At 38.3% G+C, this 14,942-nt stretch overlaps 1 protein-coding gene across 3 annotated transcripts in view; it reads right to left on the bottom strand.

The window, feature by feature from the left end:
- LOC121378724 overlaps nucleotides 1-14,942 on the bottom strand; it is a 155,127-nt gene that overhangs the window by 59,002 nt on the left and 81,183 nt on the right. The window lies entirely within an intron of this gene.

The raw sequence follows: 14,942 nt of genomic DNA, 5'->3' as shown, positions 1-14,942 counted from the left end.
TACTTCCCCACCCCACCACACCTGTCTCTTTTCTACAATATGCAGTCACTCGACCCCCCCCCCCCCCCCCCACTCTCTCTTTAGCAGCATGAATATAAAACAAATTCAGTTTCCACAGAACATATAATCAACCACCAACCCACCCACCCCACCCCGCCTGACTCACCCCCTTCAGATTTCCCTCATACAGTAATTAAAAGTATGGCTATAAAAACATTGTTTCACAGTGTCTAATGATTAACTGTAATAAGAGTCATCAACCCAGTAAAACACCCTATTCCACAGTGTCTAATGATTAACTGTAATAACAGCCATCAACCCAGTAAAACACCCTATTCTACAGTGTCTAATGATTACCTGTAATAATAGCCATCAACCCAGTAAAACACCCTATTCCACAGCGTCTAATGATTAACTGTCATAAGAGTCATCAACCCAGTAAAACACCCTATTCCACAGTGTCTAATGATTAACTGTAATAACAGCCATCAACCCAGTAAAACACCCTATTCTACAGTGTCTAATGATTACCTGTAATAATAGCCATCAACCCAGTAAAACACCCTATTCCACAGCGTCTAATGATTAACTGTCATAAGAGTCATCAACCCAGTAAAACACCCTATTCCACAGTGTCTAATGATTAACTTTAATACGAGCCATCAACCCAGTAAAACACCCTATTCCACAGTGTCTAATGATTAACTGTCATAAGAGTCATCAACCCAGTAAAACACCCTATTCCACAGTGTCTAATGATTAATTGTCATAAGAGCCATCAACCCAGTAAAACAACCTATTCCACAGTGTCTAAAGATTAACTGTAATAAGAGCCGTCAACCCAGTAAAACACCCTATTCAACAGCGTCTAATGATTAATTGTCATAAGAGCCATCAACCCAGTAAAACAACCTATTCCACAGTGTCTAATGATTAACTGTAATAAGGGCCGTCAACCCAGTAAAACACCCTATTCCACAGTGTCTAATGATTAACTGTAATAATAGCCATCAACCCAGTAAAACACCCTATTCCACAGTATATAATGATTAATTGTCATAAAAGTCATCAACCCAGTAAAACACCCTATTCCACAGTGTTAATGATTAACTGTAATAATAGCCATCAACCCAGTAAAACACCCTATTCCACAGTGTCTAATGATTAACTGTAATAACAGCCATCAACCCAGTAAAACACCCTATTCTACAGTGTCTAATGATTACCTGTAATAATAGCCATCAACCCAGTAAAACACCCTATTCCACAGCGTCTAATGATTAACTGTCATAAGAGTCATCAACCCAGTAAAACACCCTATTCCACAGTGTCTAATGATTAACTTTAATACGAGCCATCAACCCAGTAAAACACCCTATTCCACAGTGTCTAATGATTAACTGTCATAAGAGTCATCAACCCAGTAAAACACCCTATTCCACAGTGTCTAATGATTAATTGTCATAAGAGCCATCAACCCAGTAAAACAACCTATTCCACAGTGTCTAAAGATTAACTGTAATAAGAGCCGTCAACCCAGTAAAACACCCTATTCAACAGCGTCTAATGATTAATTGTCATAAGAGCCATCAACCCAGTAAAACAACCTATTCCACAGTGTCTAATGATTAACTGTAATAAGGGCCGTCAACCCAGTAAAACACCCTATTCCACAGTGTCTAATGATTAATTGTCATAAAAGTCATCAACCCAGTAAAACACCCTATTCCACAGTGTTAATGATTAACTGTAATAATAGCCATCAACCCAGTAAAACACCCTATTCCACAGTGTCTAATGATTAACTGTCATAAGAGTCATCGACCCAGTAAAACACCCTATTCCACAGTGTTAATGATTAACTGTAATAATAGCCATCAACCCAGTAAAACACCCTATTCCACAGTGTCTAATGATTAACTGTCATCAGTCATTAACCCAGTAAAACACCCTATTCCACAGTGTCCAATGATTAACTGTAATAATAGCCATCAACCCAGTAAAACACCCTATTCCACAGTGTCTAATGATTAATTGTCATAAGAGTCATCAACCCAGTAAAACACCCTATTCCACAGTGTCTAATGATTAATTGTGATCAGAGTCATCAACCCAGTAAAACACCCTATTCCAGTGTCTAATGGTTAACTGTAATAATAGCCATCAACCCAGTAAAACACCCTATTCCACAGTGTCTAATGATTAACTGTCATAAGAGTCATCAACCCAATAAAACACCCTATTCCACAGTGTCTAATGATTAACTGTCATAAGAGTCATCAACCCAGTAAAACACCCTATTCCACAGTGTCTAGTGATCAACTGTCATAAGAGCCATCAACCCAGTAAAACACCCTATTCCACAGTGTCTAATGAGTAACTGTCATCAGAGTCATCAACCCAGTAAAACACCCTATTCCACAGTGTCTAATGATCAATTGTCATCAGAGTCATCAACCCAGAAAAACACTTATTCCACAGTGTCTAATGATTAACTGTCATAAGAGCCATCAACCCAGTAAAACTCCCTATTCCACAGTGTCTAGTGATTAACTGTAATAATAGCCATCAACCCAGTAAAAACCCCTATTCCACAGTGTCTAGTGATCAACTGTAATAATAGCCATCAACCCAGTAAAACACCCTATTCCACAGTGTCTAATGATTAACCGTCATAAGAGACATCAACCCAATAAAACACCCTATTCCACAGTGTCTAATGATTAACTGTAATAATAGCCATCAACCCAGTAAAACACCCTATTCCACAGTGTCTAATGATTAACTGTCATAAGAGTCATCGACCCAGTAAAACACCCTATTCCACAGTGTCTAATGATTAACTGTCATAAGAGCCATCAACCCAGTAAAACACCCTATTCCACAGTGTCTAATGATTAACTGTCATAAGAGCCATCAACCCAGTAAACACCCTATTCCACAGTGTCTAATGATTAACTGTCATCAGAGTCATCAACCCATAAAACACCCTATTCCAGTGTCTAATGATTAACTGTCATAAGAGCCATCAACCCAGTAAAACACCCTATTCCACAGTGTCTAATGATTACCTGTAATAAAAGCCATCAACCCAGTAAAACACCCTATTCCACAGGGTCTAATTATTACTTGTTATAATAGCCATCAACCCAGTAAAACACCCTATTGCACAGCGTCTAATGATTATCTGTAATAATAGCCATCAACCCAGTAAAACACCCTATTCCACAGCGTCTAATCATTAACTGTCATAAGAGTCATCAACCCAGTAAAACACCCTATACCACAGTGTCTAATGATTACCTGTAATAATAGCCATCAACCCAATAAAACACCCTATTCCAGAGTGTCTAATGATTAACTGTAATAATAGCCATCAACCCAATAAAACACCCTATTCCACAGTGTCTAAGGATTAACTGTCATAAGAGTCATCAACCCAATAAAACACCCTATTCCACAGTGTCTAATGAGTAACTGTAATAATAGCCATCAACCCAGTAAAACACCCTATTCCACAGTGTCTAATGATTAATTGTCATCAGAGTCATCAACCCAACAAAACACCCTATTCCACAGTGTTTAATGATTAACTGTGATCAGTCATCAACCCAGTAAAACACCCTATTCCAAAGTGTCTAATGATTAACTGTCATAAGAGCCATCAACCCAATAAAACACCCTATTCCACAGTGTCTAATGATTACCTGTAATAATAGCCATCAACCCAGTAAAACACCCTATTCCACAGTGTCTAATTATTACTTATTATAATAGCCATCAACCCAGTAAAACACCCTATTCCACAGAGTCTAATGATTAACTGTAATAATAGCCATCAACCCAGTAAAACACTCTATTCCACAGTGTCTAATGATTAACTGTCATCAGAGTCATCAACCCAGTAAAACACCCTATTCCACAGTGTCTAATGATTAAATGTCATAAGAGCCATCAACCCAGTAAAACACCCTATTCCACAGTGTCTAATGATTAACTGTCATAAGAGTCATCAACCCAATAAAACACCCTATTCAACAGCGTCTAATGATTAACTGTAATAATAGCCATCAACCCAGTAAAACACTCTATTCCACAGTGTCTAATGATTAACTGTCATCAGAGTCATCAACCCAGTAAAACACCCTATTCCACAGTGTCTAATGATTAAATGTCATAAGAGCCATCAACCCAGTAAAACACCCTATTCCATAGTGTCTAATGATTAAATGTCATAAGAGTCATCAACCCAATAAAACACCCTATTCCACAGTGTCTAATGATTAACTATCATAAGAGCCATCGACCCAGTAAAACACCCTATCCACAGTGTCTAATGATTAACTGTCATAAGAGCCATCAACCCAGTAAAACACCCTATTCCACAGTGTCTAATGATTAACTGTCATAAGAGCCATCAACCCAGTAAACACCCTATTCCACAGTGTCTAATGATTAACTGTCATCAGAGTCATCAACCCATAAAACACCCTATTCCAGTGTCTAATGATTAACTGTCATAAGAGCCATCAACCCAGTAAAACACCCTATTCCACAGTGTCTAATGATTACCTGTAATAATAGCCATCAACCCAGTAAAACACCCTATTCCACAGTGTCTAATGATTACCTGTTATAATAGCCATCAACCCAGTAAAACACCCTATTCCACAGCGTCTAATGATTAACTGTCATAAGAGTCATCAACCCAGTAAAACACCCTATTCAACAGCGTCTAATGATTAACTGTCATAAGAGCCATCAACCCAGTAAAACACCCTATTCCACAGCGTCTAATGATTAACTGTCATAAGAGTCATCAACCCAGTAAAACACCCTATTCCACAGCGTCTAATGATTAACTGTCATAATAGCAATCAACCCATAAAACACCCTATTCCACAGCGTCTAATGATTAACTGTCATAAGAGCCATCAACCCAGTAAAACACCCTATTCCACAGCGTCTAACGATTAACTGTAATAAGAGCCATCAACCCAGTAAAACACCCTATTCAACAGCGTCTAACGATTAATTGTAATAAGAGCCGTCAACCCAGTAAAACACCCTATTCCACAGCGTCTAACGATTAACTGTAATAAGAGCCATCAACCCAGTAAAACACCCTATTCCACAGTGTCTAATGATTAACTGTAATAATAGCCATCAACCCAGTTACTGCTATCTTCATTTGTTGAAGGAATTACAAATAACTTGTCATTAATTTACTTCAACCAACCTGTGCCCACTGGCGACAGCGAAAGTCTATTTTTATGTGTCATTTCTCTCCTAGAATCAATTACCCAAATATCTGACATGGGAAAAAATATATATGACAATTTCCAACCACATCCTAAAGGCAAAGTAATAATTTGAGTGAGAGAAATCTCTCTGCATGCAGAGATGTGATGCAGGCCATCTCCAGTTCAAACTCGACAATATCCATTTCATTTAATTGATCCACTTGAAAGGGCATGGCTACAGGCAATGGGTGATATTTAGATGATAATTAATTTGTCTTCAGAGAAACATTAACAAAATGTTTTCCTCCTAATTATGAAATCTTCTAGGTACTTCTTTCTGTATGGTGCATATTAAAGCTGAACGCTGGATCCCCATCGTGACCCACTTACAGGTCGGTAGAGAGATGATTCTGAGTTAAGACTGGACAAACAAAGCTGACCCAGAAGAGTGATCTGGGACATCAACTAATGGACATCAACTATTATGGAAACAGCTTGTGGAGGAATAGATCTTAATTTAATTAACCTACTGAGAGGTTTCCTGTCATCCATAAAACAATGATATCCAGGCATAAACATACTCACTTTGTAAATACAGTTTAAGAGATGTTAAGGGATGGATGAATGGTTAACTGGTTGGATAGATAGATGGTTGAATGGTTGGATGGTTGGTTGGATGGATGGATGGATGGATGGATAGATGGATGGATGGATGAATGGTTGGATGGATGGATGGATGGATGGATGGATGGTTGGGTGGGAGGATAGATAGATGGTTGGATGGATGGTTGGATGGATGGATGGATGGATGGATGGATGGATGGATGATGGATGGATGGATGAATGGATGGATGGATGGATGGATGGGTTGATGGTTGGGTGGGATGGATGAATGGATGGATGGATGGTTGGATGGATGGATGAATGATTGGATGTATGGATGGATGGATGGATGGATGGACAGATGGATGGATGGACAGATGGATGGACGGATGGATGGATGGATGGATGGATGGATGGATGGATGAATGGATGGATGGATGGAAGGATGGATGGATGGATGGATGGATGAATGGATGGATGGATGGATGGATGGATGGATGGATGGATGGATGGATGGATGGTGAATGGATGGATGGATGGATGGATGGATGGATGGACAGATGGATGGATGGACAGATGGATGGACGGATGGATGGATGGATGGATGGATGGATGAATGGATGGATGGATGGAAGGATGGATGGATGGATGGATGGGTGAATGGATGGATGGATGGATGGATGGATGGATGGATGGATGGATGGATGGATGGATGGATGGATATATAGATGGATGTTTAACAAAAACCCTGACTATTAGGTATCAAGGATATATTTACTAGTAAGATGTTCAACCTATGTCACATCAGTTCATTTAATTCATGGATGAAATGCTAACCTCAAAGTAGATTTTTCTGCTGAATGTTTGCTTTCATTAATGTTAGGCGAAAAAATTGTTGGTGTGTCAAATACACAATACCATTAAATTTATGTGTGTACTGAAGTTTGGTCACAAACCAGCCTGCTGCTTTACACCCTTCACTCCCTGGTCTCTGAACCGAGGATCAAAGTGACTGAAAACCGCGGGATGTGGCAGTGTACATGTGTAAACACACATACCGGTAGTCAATAATCTCCACAGTTTTCATGTACCAGTCATATTACAGGTCTTGGTTCTTCTCACAAAAGAGAACTATACCCATGAAATGAACTGTTTCTTCTTTACAATATTCATCTGTGTACACAAAGTGGTTTCTTCGCGGTACTAACGTCTACAGAATTCAGCATCAAAATAAGATGAGAATGGGAGATTATAACATGTCAACAAAATTGAGAATGGTAATTCTTTTTCCACAAAATCTGATTTAAACAAAAACTACATCCCCTAACTTTATTCCAACACATTGCTTATTCCGAGGCCTCCAGAAGCTACACACAGTGTTCACGTAACACGTCCACCCAACAACGTAGTTGATTTGTGGCTTTCTGGATTTTAATTACTTTTCTTTTTAAATACATCCAACTGAAGCAACAGAATGACTGGTTATTCAGAACATTTAATGACAAGAACCAACAGAATGACTGGATATTCAGAACATTTCACAAACTAAAGCAACAGAATGACTGGTTATTCAGAACATTTCACAAACTGAAGCAACAGAATGATTGGATATTCAGAACATTTCATGACCAGAAGCAACAGAATGACTGGTTATTCAGAACATTTCACAAACTGAAGCAACAGAATGACTGGTTATTCAGAACATTTCACAAACTGAAGCAACAGAATGATTGGATATTCAGAACATTTCATGACCAGAAGCAACAGAATGACTGGATATTCAGAACATTCCATGAATGGAAGCAACAGAATGACTGGATATTCAGAACATTTCATGACCAGAAGCAACAGAATGACTGAATATTCAGAACATTTCATGAATGGAAGCAACAGAATGACTGGTTATTCAGAACATTTCATGAATGGAAGCAACAGAATGACTGGTTATTCAGAACATTTCATGAATGGAAGCAACAGAATGACTGGATATTCAGAACATTTCATGACCAGAAGCAACAGAACGACTGGATATTCAGAACATTTCATGAATGGGAGCAACAGAATGACTGGTTATTCAGAACATTTCACAAACTGAAGCAACAGAATGACTGGTTATTCAGAACATTTCACAAACTGAAGCAACGGGAATGACTGGTTATTCAGAACATTTCACAAAATGATGCAACAGAATGACTGGTTATTCAGAAAATTTCACAAGCTGAAGCAACGGAATGACTGCTTATTCAGAACATTTCACGAACTGAAGCAATAGAATGACTGGTTATTCAGAACATTTCACAAACTGAAGCAATGGAATGACTGGTTATTCAGAACATTTAATGAACTGAAGCAACAGAATGACTGGTTATTCAGAACATTTCACAAAATGAAGCAACAGAATGACTGGTTATTCAGAACATTTCACAAACTGAAGCAATGGAATGACTGGTTATTCAGAACATTTCATGACCAGAAGCAACAGAATGACTGGATATTCAGAACATTTCATGAACTGAAGCAACGGAATGACTGGATATTCAGAACATTTAAGGAACTGAAGCAACAGAATGACTGGATATTCAGAACATTTCACAAACTGAAGCATTTACTCTTTTTAAACAACATTTGAACATTTCTAAAGGAAGCCACTGTTTACCCTCAGTGACAGCTCATTGCAATTTTAATATCCTAAAATTAATTATGTAAAGATTACTATTATGTGACATAAGATTAATTTATAGCCTAGTTATTTGTCACAAATAAAACTAACACAATATGGCAGGGCATGTTGAATTTTTATAAAATAAAACTAACACAATATGGCAGGGCATGTTGAATTTTTATAAAATAAAACTAACACAATATGGCAGGGCATGTTGAAATTTTATAAAATCCACTAGCTATGGGATCAGTGATTTAAAACATTTACTAGCCATGATTAAAATTCACTAGCCCAACTTTACTTTAAGTTAATACAATTTTACTGAATAATAGTAATAATAGGATATGTCACCAGAAACACAGCCATTTTGTAAGAAGCTTTCGATAATAAACAATATATTAAAGACTAAACCTACACACTAAATACAGTTCATGTTTAGAATATCAGCGTCTGTCTAGTTCATGTTTAGAATATCAGCATCTGTCTAGTTCATGTTTAGAATATCAGCGTCTGTCTAGTTCATGTTTAGAATATCAGCGTCTGTCTAGTTCATGTTTAGAATATCAGCGTCTGTCTAGTTCATGTTTAGAATATCAGCGTCTGTCTAGTTCATGTTTAGAATATCAGCGTCTGTCTAGTTCATGTTTAGAATATCAGCGTCTGTCTAGTTCATGTTTAGAATATCAGCGTCTGTCTAGTTCATGTTTAGAATATCAGCGTCTGTCTAGTTCATGTTTAGAATATCAGCGTCTGTCTAGTTCATGTCTAGAATATCAGCGTCTGTCTAGTTCATGTCTAGAATATCAGCGTCTGTCTAGTTCATGTCTAGAATATCAGCGTCTGTCTAGTTCATGTCTAGAATATCAGCGTCTGTCTAGTTCATGTCTAGAATATCAGCGTCTGTCTAGTTCATGTCTAGAATATCAGCGTCTGTCTAGTTCATGTCTAGAATATCAGCGTCTGTCTAGTTCATGTCTAGAATATCAGCGTCTGTCTAGTTCATGTCTAGAATATCAGCGTCTGTCTAGTTCATGTCTAGAATATCAGCGTCTGTCTAGTTCATGTCTAGAATATCAGCGGCTGTCTAGTTCATGTCTAGAATATCAGCGGCTGTCTAGTTCATCAGAATATCAGTCTAGTTCATGTCTAGAATATCAGTCTGTAGCGCGCTGTCTAGTTCATGTCTAGAATATCAGCGTCTAGTTCATGTTTAGAATATCTGTCTAGTTCATGTCTAGAATATCAGCGTTCATGTTTAGAATATCTGTCTAGTTCATGTCTAGAATATCAGCGGCTGTTCATGTAGTTCATGTCTAGAATATCAGTTCATGTTTAGAATATCAGCGTGTCTAGTTCATGTTTAGAATATCAGCGTCTGTCTGTTCATAGTTCATGTTTAGAATATCAGCGTCTGTCTAGTTCATGTTTAGAATATCAGCATGTCTAGTTCATGTTTAGAATATCACCGTCTGTCTAGTTCATGTTTAGAATATCACCGTCTGTCTAGTTCATGTTTAGAATATCACCGTCTGTCTAGTTCATGTTTAGAATATCAGCGTCTGTCTAGTTCATGTTTAGAATATCAGCGTCTGTCTAGTTCATCATGTTTCAGAATATCACCTGTCTGTCTAGTATCATGTTTAGTTTAGATATCAGCCGTCTGTCTAGTTCATGTTTAGAATATCACCGTCTGTCTAGTTCATGTTTAGAATATCAGCGTCTGTCTAGTTCATGTTTAGAATATCACCGTCTGTCTAGTTCATGTTTAGAATATCAGTGTCTGTCTAGTTCATGTTTAGAATATCAGCGTCTGTCTAGTTCATGTTTAGAATATCAGCGTCTGTCTAGTTCATGTTTAGAATATCAGCGTCTGTCTAGTTCATGTTTAGAATATCAGCGTCTGTATAGTTCATGTTTAGAATATCAGCGTCTGTCTAGTTCATGTTTAGAATATCAGTGTCTGTATAGTTCATGTTTTTCTCATCATCCTGTTTGTAAGTAGCCCAAACTGGATTTGGTAGCCCAATAATTTTGTACATACATACAAAAAAAAAATACATATATATATTTGGTGACATCCTGACAATGGTAACAAACTGAGGACACTCACTTTAAATTTCACGTCACTGGGGGACGACAAACGTATGTCTATATTTTACCCATTCCACTCCAGATATTTGCAGTTTGTATCTTAAGTTTTATTATCTTGCAAGTATAAATGTATTTCAGTACAAAGTACAAAATTATTACTGGACAATTTCGATTTTAATCAAGGAAACATTTACCAATTTACTTTTATTTATAAAATACCAAGAATGTTAAGTCTAGTTTGACAAAGACTAAATTAACAGAGTTGACTTGAGAACAGAAGAAAATACCATTAACGCTAAGTGAGGTCACAGCCTACTGTTTTACTGTTATTTCCAGCATACAGATAAAACTGTTAGTGAAAATAAACTGTCTGGAAGGGCGAGATTGATTGCTCTCTTTGTGTCCCTGTTATAGATGGATTAATCCAGGAAGAGGACAAGAGATCTGAGGGAGAACTGAAAAAACACACACTGAAATCAGAATTCTCCTAGAGATTTCCCTTGACTGGTGCTCCTGTTGTGTAGACCCATGATGTATACACATGGAGTAAGCCATGAACAGTGATATGTAAAGTGTGTCAACTGACACAATAAAATGAGATGTTAAACTGAACTGGCCTTGGTGGCGCAGTGGTTGAGCCATCGGACTACAGGCTGGTTGGTACAGGGTTCGCAGCCCGGTACCGGCTCCAACCCAGAGCGAGTTCTTAAGGGCTCAATGGGTAGGTGTAAGGCCACTACACCCTCTTCTCTCTCACTAACCACTAACCAATTAACAACTAATCCACTGTCTTGGACAGACAGCACAGATAGCTGAGGTGTGTGCCCAGGACAGTGTGCTTGAACCGTAATTGGATATAAGCACGGAAATAAGTTGAAATAAATAATAATGTTAAACTGAGATAATTAAGTTTGTGACGGGCTGGGAGAGTTATCCAGAATACATCCACTATGAGGCTGATGGTTTCTTGCACTGCCTTAACCTAGTTCTTGGTAAAGCTTTCTTGATACTAAAATCCATCCCCAAATTGAACTAATATGTCTGCAGAAGTAGTCTTACAAAGTTAAAACAGTAGACACATTCATTTGCTTCACCCACTCACACACACTGTCAGTCTCTCCTCACTCTTCTCTCTTTCTTCTCTCTATCTTCCCGTTCTATCTCCTCTCTCAGACAGACAAAAACTCCTGTGTGACGTTATTCCTATTTCACGATATAAGTAACAAGCTCATTATCTGTCTCCATACACTGGGCTGACGGGGATCAACCACACAACTCAGACATAACACAGAAAGAATAGGCTTGAAAACAACACAAACATACATACACACATTACACACATTACAGATATTACACACATTACATACATTACACACATTACATACATTACATACACACATTACACACTTTACATACACACATTACAGACACTACATTACAGATATTACAAACACACATTGCACACATTACACACATTACACACATTACATACATATTACATACATTAAATACAGACATTAATTACAGACATTACATATACCAATTACACACATTACAGACATTACATACACACATTGCACACATCACATACACACATTACATACAGACATTACAGACATTACACCCATTACATACACCCATTACAGACATTACATACACACATAACACACATTACATACACACATTACACACATTACATACACACATTACATACACACATTACTATAGACCATGTATAGTTTCATATTTTTAGTTGTATAGCATTATAATAAGTAGCAGTCAAAACTTAATGATGGATGGATGGATGGATGGATGGAAGGATGGATGGAAGGATGGATGGATGGATGGATGAATGGATGGATGGATGGATGGATGGATGGAAGGGTGGAAGGATGAATATATGGACAGATGGGTAGATGGAAGGATGGAAGGAATGCGTGAATGGTGGGTAGATGGAAGGATGGATGTATGGATGGATGTATGGATGTATGTATGGATGGATGGATGGCTGGATGAATGAATGGATAGATGGCTGGATGAATGGAAGGATGGATGGATGGATGTAAGGATGGATAGATGGAATTTGGGTGGATGTATGTATGGATGGATGAATGGATGGCTGGATGGATGGATGGAAGGATGGATGGATGGATGGAATTTGGGTGGATGGATGGATGGATGGATGGAATAGATGGATGGAAGAAAATATGGAAGGATGAATATATGGACAGATGGGCAGATGGAAGGATGGAAGGATGCGTGAATAGTGGGTAGATGGAAGAATGTATGTATGTATGTATGGATCTATGTATGTATGGATGGATGGATGGACGGATGGATGGACAGATGGAATTTGGGTGGATGGATGGATGGATGTATGTAAATATGGAAGGATGAATATATGGACAGATGGGCAGATGGAAGGATGGAAGGATGCGTGAATAGTGGGTAGATGGAAGAATGTATGTATGTATGGATCTATGTATGTATGGATGGATGGATGGACGGATGGATGGACAGATGGAATTTGGGTGGATGGATGGATGGATGTATGTACATATGGATGGATGGATGGAATTTGGGTGGATGGATGGATGGATGGATGGATGGAATTTGGGTGGATGGATGGATGGATGGATAGACGGACGGATAAAGAATTCAAATGTTTTTAGTGACAGCATATAAATAATTTTCTGATTACAGTATTATTTAATTTGCTTACATCTGGATTTTCCATTTATAATCACATTTACTTGATAATCCCTGTATTTAAACTAAATTACATTGTCAGAGCCAGGCCATTAAAATATGATCCCAGACTGTTGAGACAACTAATGATTATGGGGTAAACACCACAGTGTTTTTTATGACCCTAATTACCCATCCGTCTGACCGTCAGTAAGTCTGTGTGTTGTGTTTCAGATCGTGAGTAGTGTGTTGTCTTTCAGATCGTGGGTAGTATGTTGTGTTTCAGATCGTGGGTAGTGTGTTGTGTTTCAGATCGTGGGTAGTGTGTTGTGTTTCAGATTGTGGGTAGTGTGTTGTGTTTCAGAGCAGCAGATATCTCCTTCACAGACAAAGCAATTGAAACTGTGTCAGAATTCCCCAAACACTCATACATCACAGTGTCCACAAATATGTGGAAATTGGAATTAGTTTCCTGGGAGCCAGGCATCAAGCTTGCTGAAAACACTGCTTCCCCGGGGTCAGGCAGCACAACACAACGTTCAATTACAGGCTTTATCTTTTTCTTACACCGTGCTGCTTCACTGACAGACTTTATATTTTAACTCTAACACTTTGGTGTTTTGCAAACAGGTCACGCTTTCCTCATTCAATAAGATCATTAACACAGAAATTTGGCCGAGCCAGATTAGATGAGTCAGATTCTGAGATTTAAGAAATAGTCCTTGAGAGATACTGGAAACATGCAAAGACAGACTGATCTCATTGTAGTCCTTGAGAGACACTGGAAACATGTAAAGACAGACTGATCTCATTGTAGTAAACCGGAAACATGTAAAGACAGACTGATCTCATTGTAGTCATTGAGAGACACCAGAAACATGTAAAGACAGACTGATCTCATTGTAGTCATTGAGAGACACCGGAAACATGCAAAGACAGACTGATCTCATTGTAGTCCTTTCGAGGCACTGGAAACATGCAAAGACAGACTGATCTCATTGTAGTCCTTGAGAGACACTGGAAACATGTAAAGACAGACTGATCTCATTGTAGTCATTGAGAGACACCGGAAACATGTAAAGACAGACTGATCTCATTGTAGTCCTTGATAGACAATGGAAACATGTAAAGACAGACTGATCTCATTGTAGTCCTTGAGAGACACTGGAAACATGTAAAGACAGACTGATCTCATTGTAGTCCTTGAGAGACACTGGAAACATGTAAAGACAGACTGATCTCATTGTAGTAATTGAAAGACACCGGAAACAAGTAAAGACAGACTGATCTCATTGTAGTCCTTGAGAGACACTGGAAACATGTAAAGACAGACTGATCTCATTGTAGTAATTGAGAGACACCGGAAACATGTAAAGACAGACTGATCTCATTGTAGTCCTTGAGAGACACTGGAAACATGTAAAGACAGACTGATCTCATTGTAGTCATTGAGAGACACCGGAAACATGTAAAGACAGACTGATCTCATTGTAGTCCTTGAGAGACACCAGAAACATGTAAAGACAGACTGATCTCATTGTAGTCATTGAGAGACACCGGAAACATGCAAAGACAGACTGATCTCATTGTAGTCATTGAGAGACACCGGAAACATGCAAAGACAGACTGATCTCATTGTAGTCCTTTCGAGGCAC

This window comes from Gigantopelta aegis, chromosome 8 (assembly GCF_016097555.1).
Source record: "Gigantopelta aegis isolate Gae_Host chromosome 8, Gae_host_genome, whole genome shotgun sequence".
Lineage (NCBI taxonomy): Eukaryota > Metazoa > Mollusca > Gastropoda > Neomphalida > Peltospiridae > Gigantopelta > Gigantopelta aegis.
The sequence above is the reverse complement of the archived record's forward strand: the minus strand, read 5'-3'. Positions and strand labels throughout refer to the sequence as shown.